Source organism: Montipora capricornis, chromosome 2, assembly GCF_036669925.1.
Source record: "Montipora capricornis isolate CH-2021 chromosome 2, ASM3666992v2, whole genome shotgun sequence".
NCBI classification, from domain to species: domain Eukaryota; kingdom Metazoa; phylum Cnidaria; class Anthozoa; order Scleractinia; family Acroporidae; genus Montipora; species Montipora capricornis.
This window is the reverse complement of record NC_090884.1, coordinates 62,794,215-62,803,197: the sequence shown is the minus strand read 5'-3', so window position 1 is coordinate 62,803,197 and position 8,983 is coordinate 62,794,215.

The window sequence follows — 8,983 nt, the reverse complement described above, 5'->3', positions numbered from 1 at the left end:
ATTCTTCCAGACTTAAGAACACTTTTACAGGTGTCGTCTTGTGAACGCAATTTCGGTCGACCACAACTAGGACGAGTGCCTTTATCGAGCTCGCCGTTACATGAGGGCCTTCACGGGACGATAGTCATCCATCCTTGAGACATGACCAAGCACAGCGTAAGCGACGTTGGTTGCAGGTAAGCGTGATCTGCGATATCATCAGCATACTGCTCCGACCGTAAGGGAGCACCTCTTCATTACTTCACATAGTCGCTACACTTGATACAAAGAATCTTTCTCCAATGCCGTTGTTGAACTGTACGGAGCTGTGGTTGATGTTGTATCGATACAGTGTCCAGGTTTCACAAACCGTATGTCAGGAGTGGCGTCCAACATTGGACATAGACGTTCAGCTTTGTCGAGAGCGTAAGGTCGTGGGAGTCAAAGACACGTTCAACGGAGCCGACCGTACGGCAGATGATACAGCTTGTATACGCGTGATGAGTGCTCCGCATTCACTGAACAATCTGCGTGGGTAACAGATACTCGCCGAGATACTTAAAACGGTTCACAGTTTTGATTGGCATGCCATCGATAAAGAAAACTGTTCTTCAGGGACCAATGCACAGGTTTCGGTTCTTTTGCTGTTTATAGAGGACAGGGACACCATCCGTTTTGCCATGCTGTTGTAGGCTGTGAGCAAAGTCTGTAGTCCAAGGGCTGAGTCACTGAAGATTGCGATGTCATCCGCATACTGTCCTTCTCTGATGAAGTCGCTAAAGGTTCTAGTTTTCGCCTCCAGTCTCCTCGAGTCGAGAGGAGATCACCATCGTACCGAAACCATGATCTTTAGGGCTGAATTGATGGGGGTGGCCAACATTCCCGTATGGCGAGTAGGAGAAGTAACGGCTGCATAGATTCCATACAATGTGGGTCGCAAACTTGCAACATTGTTTCAACACCACTGTTATATTCAAACGGTTCGGTCAAGATTCCATCAACAATGAGGAGACCGAGCAATGAACTTGAGAGTAGAGACTGGGAATCAGCCTGGTAAAACTTTTGGAGGACAACCAACTTTTCCAAGATTTTTAAACAGAAATTCTCTGTTACTGTATCGAATGCCTTGGTAAAGTCGAACAAAAAACGATTGTACAAGTTTTGATGTTGTTCTTTCGGTTTTCTCCATTAGTTGTCTCAGGGTAAAGATTCCGGTCAATGGTACTTCTGTTTTCGGCGATAACCGGATTGGGACTGGGCGATAAACCTTGTCAGCTATGCGTTTAAGTCTCTGTAAGAGGATGTCAGCAAAGACTTTTCCCACCACACTTAGGAGAGAGATCCCTCGATAGTTTCCGCATTGACTACGATCTCCCTTTTTGAATTATCCTCATCTGGTTGGAAACCATCATTAAGTATTTGTGCACTATCATTAATTAGTAAATAATGACAGCTTTCTCGGGCCACAGTAACAATGTTTATACCTACTTCCCTTTCTCTCTTTAAATGTGGAAGAATTGATAGTTGGAATGTTAATAGTTGACAGTACATTGTTGATGTGTGTTTGCCCAATCCCAGCATGAAGACAACCAAAGCCACTCTTGTGTTTATATCAAAGCTGCAGGTCCACACTTGCCACTTTGTGTTCTCCAGAAGTTTTAATCTTATTGGTTTTGCCACAAAATGAGCATGGTATCAAGAATGTCCTGGCTAGGCCATGTCGAATCTCATTCTTCACTTTGCAAAATGACAATGGACCTAAGCGTGTTAATAAAAAACTTAGCTTTGAGCTATAGGACTTTTGTGGTGGGATAATAAGAGATCCATTACACCATGGCTACATTTGGTCTGTGTAAAGGTAAGTTTCACCACTTAAATAATTCTGAAGAACTAGTGAAACCAAAAGCTTTGAATAATACTGTATTGTCAAACAACTTTTAGACATTAAAAAAAAGCTATGAAATGGGCATCCTTTAATTTAAAATAACATAAATCCCTGTTGGGGCTTTTGACGATGTTTAGATGTTTATAATGCTTGTAAACAATTGTCTTATTTCTATTTTGTCTTATTTTTGAGAGGGGAATTGTATTTACGGTCGCTGGTAGGAGGGTGATTATAGCTTCATAAATTCAAAAAGAAGCTAATTAAAAAGTTGAGGAAAGAGCATGCTTTTCCCCATTTTGTTGTGTATTGTTATTGTCATCTGCATCTTCTAACGTTACCTGAATGGCAAAAATGACACTGTTTGATGTTTGGACGGAAGGACGTCAAGATCAATAAGGCGGGTTCCATGTGGAACAGACTCTTCTTGTAACATGACAGCCTATGAAGAAGTTCATCACATGCTATTTAGATTACTGACTTCCGAACTCGATTTATACTTTCCGCTGTGAACAAGAGCAATGCTTGAAGAATTGTACGTTACCTTTAAACTTCTTGTCTGATATTTGGTAGGAGGCTCGTTTTTCATCCGTGGCGCTTTCAAAGACAAGTTTCCTTTTAACACTCGGAGTCGGAGTCTCTCGGAGTCTCCAAGATTTTAACCCATCTCTCATGGGGCCAATGCTTTTTTGCTGTTTCGTTTTTCCAAAGCGCCCATTCGTGCAACGCGAGGTCGTTGGAGGAACCGCTGTTCGAACTGGGGGAGTTACATCCTTGCTTATTCCAGACAGATTTTTTTTCACAAATTTGGACGCCATGTTTGTTGACATTTCATTGCGGTTTATCGCGCGCGACTTTCGCGTAGAATTTTTTAAGTTCGCGCCATCGCGCGATTTCGTAACTAGTTCGCGCGCGGTCAAAAAACTGTAGGGAGCCACCTTAAAACGAACAGCTTAATTAAAGAGAATGCACTGGGTTCTAGCAGCAATAACTCAAAGTACCTCGCCTGCCTAATTCGAAGCTAACAGGAAACAAGCAAGGATCTTATAAAAGAATGTGCAGCATTGTTCACTTTGAGCTTCAGAATGTACCTCTACGCAATTAAATGTTTCAATGAATTTCATTGGCAAATTGCTTCATACCTGTTCTCTTCGCTTGAATTAGCGATTGCATTTTTCTGGCTTTTCGTTATGTGCTGAGAAAATCACTTGATGACAGGACTTCGGGGTACTGCTGTAATTTATTTCATAATTTATATTTCATGTTTTTCCATGGCAGAAAGAGAGGATATTTCATGGCTGTGTGGAGATATGAAATTTCTCTGCGAGTGTTGAAAAATGTTTCACAAGTGAGCGCAGCAAACAAGTGAAATATTTTTCAACACAAGAAGAGCATTTCGTATCTCCAAGCGGCCATGTAATGTTCTATTTATTATATAAACACCAATGAAATAGTAAATCATTTCATGACGGCATTGAACGGCGTGATTTTAAAATGCAACCACTATCATAGCAACAGTGATCTTTTCACATGTGAAAATATCATGTTTTTGCACAAAAGCTCGCTTGGTATTTCATTGGTGTTTATGTAATAAAAATTATTCTTCCTATTGACCAAAATATGTATAATTATATATAGATTAATAGCCAAGCCTAAAACCGGAGCTCCTGGGTTATTTATTCTTTAACAATAATTATCTCATTTTCGGTCTGTTGGAAAAAAGGGTCCTAAAATACCCATGAAACTAATTAACTTTTCTGGACTTACATTTATAGCAATGTGACGTACAAACTCATTTTAAAGGTTATAAAATAGGCCTTTCAGAAAAAAATCAGCATATAAACCAAGGACTTTTCATAAAAACAACCGTAAGTACAGAAATTCGCAAAATATTTCAAAATATATGAGGAAAATAAAAACAAACATAGGTAATTATGTTTTGCACTACAGTTTTCCGAAGACAACAATCAAGATTTTGAAATCTGTGAAATTAAAGCAACAGGATGTCTATTCTGAAGTGTTAGTCACTGGAATTGATGTAAAATGTGATTTTACCTCAAAAATAAATACACAACTGAGGAAAATGCTAAATGTAGCAACCAAACTCCTGGAGGGGGGACTGGAAACTAGACATTTCAAAGACTTTTTTCTCAAAACCAAGCCATATGACCAGGGTCAAAATTATGGAAATTAGTAAACAACATGAAGACAAAACAGTCGACATTTAAAAAAAAAAAACCAACAGACAGCTTTTCAGTTATTATCAAAATAGATGAAAATCGACATCCTTGCCATTTGCAAAAAACCTGTCTGACAGATTTTACTACTTATTTTTTAAACATGTCAATTATTTTCTCTCGCTAAGGAAATTCTAAAATTTTAAGGTGGGGTTGTTCTCCTAGTTTTTGAGAAAAAGGCCTTTGAAATGTCTAGTTTCCAGTCCCCCCTCCAGGAACTCGGTCACTATATTTAGCATTTTCCCATGATGTGCAATTATTTGTTGGATAAAATTACATTTAACAGCAATATTGCAGTGACTAACACCTCAGAAGAGACATCCTGTTGCTTTAATTTCGCAGATTTGAAAATCTTGATCTTTGCAGGCATGGATCCAGGGGAGGTGAAATGAGTGAATTTAATTTGATGATCCAGCGTGATTTTCAACGCGAAAAAGATGGTCACGAAGGAGATCGTGGCATTTAAAAACATATGCTCAAAATATTGGCTCGTACGCCACTGTTTATCCTCATCGCTAACCTCAATTTCTCCTTGTTATTTTCCAACTGCCATTCTAAAATTGTTCAAAATTGTTTCACTGGTATTTTTCCCATCCTTTAGCAGAGGTTTCAGTGAAAAATAATTTCGAACAGTCCATAAAAAGCGATTATGTTTGCACAAACAAATCAAGGCAGCCATTTTCTTTCACCTTTTTTATTACGTGGAATGCCAAAGGCATACCACGTCATAAAACCGGTCTGCTGTCTTTTTTTCGTTGTTGGTAGTCACAAATGTGCATACCCACGGATATTGAATTAAGCTCCGATCGGGTGAATTTACTTTTACACCCTTCAGAGCTACCCTTCAGTATTTCCAAACTTTCTTGGCGCGATTAGAACCCCCTTACTTCTCCCAACCTTTACGAAAATCTGAGAGCGCGCTAGCCCACTTGGCACTACTTTATTTAAATCCAGAAGACACGCTAAGCCCCAACAAAATTAAGCTGGTTTCCATGGAGGGCGTGTCTTTACAAATATATTACATAGGTGATTATTTGAAAAATATGCATTTTCTTTAGAACAATTAATTTCTTCGCCTGTCACCTCGACAAAACGGCTTGCGGCCATTTTGGAAAAAAACAAAAACAATAATAATCGCCTTTGTATGGGGTCTATGACTCTTTTGTAGACTATCCTTATGATGATGTTGCTTATTGTCATTAAGCGTAATAATCACCGTAAGCCCGCAACCAATCAGCGCAGAGAATATTCAATAATCACCTAAGTATGTAATTATACTAAATATGGACAAAACTACTTGAATCTGCTTAAGAAGCAAAGACTTACAATACTACTTTTATTTACAAGCAAGAGTAAAGCTAATAGTACGGAATTTAATTTATAACCCTTAAAAACCCCGATACTATATTACCTAAAAATGGAAGCCATTCGATATTGAGGCGCAAGACTAAATGAATGTAGCATGGCATGACCCAATCACGTTTTGAGGTTGTTTTTAAATGAATTTAGTGAATCCCACAATTTAGCTTCATTTGGAAGTTGGTTCCAAATCATAGCACCACTGTATTTAAAACTTCTTTTTAGAAACTTCCTTTTCTGTTTAGGAAGTGTCAGATCAGTTGCACTATCTCGCAGGTGTTAGTTCGTCTGACTAGTATTCCTTCTTAGCACGGAGCCGTGTTATTCAGGGTTTCCCAGGATAGGGCCTCACTTGAAGAATTCTAGTAGCACAAGATTGAAATCTCTGAAGCTTACCCTGTAATAACTTGTCGCAGTTGTACCATAATGGGGAACAATAATCAAAATGTGGTTGCATTAGGCTCTTATATTCCTTCTCTAGTGAATGGCCTTGTACGTCTCATCGCTCCAATGCTCGTACTTGCTCTTCTTACAGATCATGTCAATATGGCTGTCCCAAGGAAGCTTCTCATCAATCTGAACCCCTAGACATTTATGTGTGTCGGTTTGAGAAACAGGTGTGTTGTTTGCCACAACGGGATGTTCGAAACTCTTATAACTCAGATTATAAGAAGACCCAATAAGCATGAAAAGTTAGCTGGGTGCATTAGGAGTTTGTTTTCTATGAGCCAGTTTCTGACATGTTCGTGGTCAGTATTCGATTTTAAGATAAGTTCATTAGCATCGTAGGAAGATTCAAAAATTTGAGTGTCATCTGCATACATGCAAGGAGTGGTTGATCTCAGGCAGTCTGATAAATCATTAACATAAAGTAGGAACAACAGGGGGCAAGGATTGAGCCCTGGTTAGCTCCACAGGTAATAATTTTCTTCGATGTCCCTCGATAATACACAGCTGTTCTCTGTTTGTCAAGTAAGACTCGAACCACTCCAACTCAGTTCCCATTATATTAAATCGTTTCTTCATAGTATATAGCACAAAATGATGATTTATTGAATCGAATGCCTTTTTACCGTAATATCTAAAAAGATTACACCTTTCAGTTTTCCATTTTCCATATTTTCAAGCCACTCATCACACATTTGGATAAGCGCGATTACTGAGGAATGTCCTGAACGGAATCCAGACTGAAATGTTGACAGCATACAGTTTTCAGTCAGGTGCTTATAATTCTGACGGAAAACCTCCTTTTCAAACACTTTGCAGACTACAGGTAATATGGAGATAGGGCGATAGTTTTCACAAAGCCGTCTGTCTCCTTCTTACCGAGCGCGTTTCCAATCGTCTACATAAATACCCGTCATATTAAAGAGAGAGGTTAACTTAGACGTGTTTTAAAGATGGTGTAATTATAGTTGCTTCCTTTTCTAATTACGAAATACGCTCAAATGTGTCACTGGATAAGATTGGCTGGGAAAGAATTGAAATTTCTAGGTCGAAACAACTTGCTGTATGCATGTACAAGGATGTATAATATACGGTAAAAGGGCATTCGATTCAATAAATCATCATATTGTGCTCTATGAAGAAACAATGGGAACTGAGTTGGAGTGGTTCGAGTCTTACTTGACAAACAGAGAACAGCTGTGTATTATCGAGGGACATCGAAGAAAATTATTACCTGTGGAGCTAACCAGGGCTCAATCCTTGCCCCCTGTTGTTCCTATTATATGTTAATGATTTATCAGACTGCCTGAGATCAACCACTCCTTGTGGTCATCAACCATGCCTCCCACCTCTGTGACCCAGGTTCAACTCTGTTCAGGTTCAGTCGATCTCAATCTGACTCCAAGGTTTAATAATCTTTCCCCATCATACCTGAGGCGAATCTTTACCAACAAAGCAAATGTTCATGCCTATAACCTTAGAAACTCAGAAATAAACTTTCACATCCCTAGACCTAGAACAGAGTTTGGAAAAGGGAGCTTACGGTATCGAGGATCTGTTCTGTGGAATAAAATTTCCCCAGTTTCAAGAACTCAGTCCACCCTAAGAGACTTCAAGACCTCACCAAAGGGAAAGATTGTTATTTTAACGTTGTTAACTTTTAACGTTGGGATCATCGGATTGTTGAATCTCACTCCAAGGCATTCGAAATAAATCGTCAAGAAAGTTCTCAGCAACAAAATGTTTGTAGTCTCCAATTTCTTTTATACAAAACTTGTCTTTTGGTAGCCCACATTTCCTCACTGTGTGTATTAAACTATGATCTGAGATTCCGAGATGCGTATAACACCGAAGTCAGAGAAATTCTCCTTGGCATTGGTAAGAACCAAATGAGGCCTCTGTGACCCTAGTTGGCTTGTCAATTAACCGATCTAACTGGCTAAGTGATATGGATGTCCATTGGAATTTGTCACGTCACAATTGAGGTTGCCAATTATCCTCATAAGAGAAATCTCTCATAATCATTGAAAAAATCTAGGGTGTTTATGTTTTTAAATCCGTAACTTGGTCTCTGTTCGACGAAAAACAATAAAACTTGGAATGATGGCAAATCTAAACATTATGTTTCATGTAATGTACCAGTCAAATTGAAGCTTCGACCTCCCCCCCCCCCCGGGCAACCCCCCGGGCATTTAAATTTTTGGAAAATTTTTGTTCAAATGCCCCCCTCCCCGGGCCAAAAAGCTGTTCAAATGCCTCACCAGAGGTCCATTTCAGGTGATCAAATGCCCCCACCCCAGGGAAAATTACCAGATTACTGTTTTAACTTTTCAGTAGCTTCTATTATGCTTTTGAAGCTGTGTATGTAAACACCCTTTAATAGACAGCACCAAGGAGAACCAGGGCCCTACATGGCACGAGGCACAAGGAGGACAGGTAACAGATATAAATATCCAAAGAGAACCAAGAACAAAGTTGACAAATTTTGATGTCGAATTATTATCAATAAACCTCTAATATAAAAGTAAGGTTATGTCTATGTGGATCAACTGCATGTAAGTATTACACTAGACCAATGTTCTACTCGTAGAGGAACACGTAGAGAATACGTAACATGGAAACGTTAGTGATCAAATTCCCCACCCCCTATGAGTGGTGATCAAATGCTTCGCCCCCAGGAAAACTACGATGATCAAATTCCCTCCCCCCGGGCAGGAAAAGGAGTCAAATTCCCAGGGTATACCCGGGGGGGATGTTGAAGCTTCAATTTGACTGACACATAATGGTATCAATTTATCGATTGGTTCAAATTTGAAACTCGCCCCAGTTCCCTGCGCAATTCCGGAATGGCGGCCCAAAGGGCTGCCGGAGCTCCGCTAATGACCTACCATCATCATACTCTTTATAACGTGTTAATTAGACAATTTACTGACATACAGTTTATTGATTTTCATTGATTTGACTTGACATTTGCGACTTTGTGTTTGCATGGCTTTCTAGGAAATTTGTTAAAGTTTATCAACGGGACAACAATTATTATCATTTGTGTATTTTTCCTTCCTTTTCTTTGGCCGAGAGC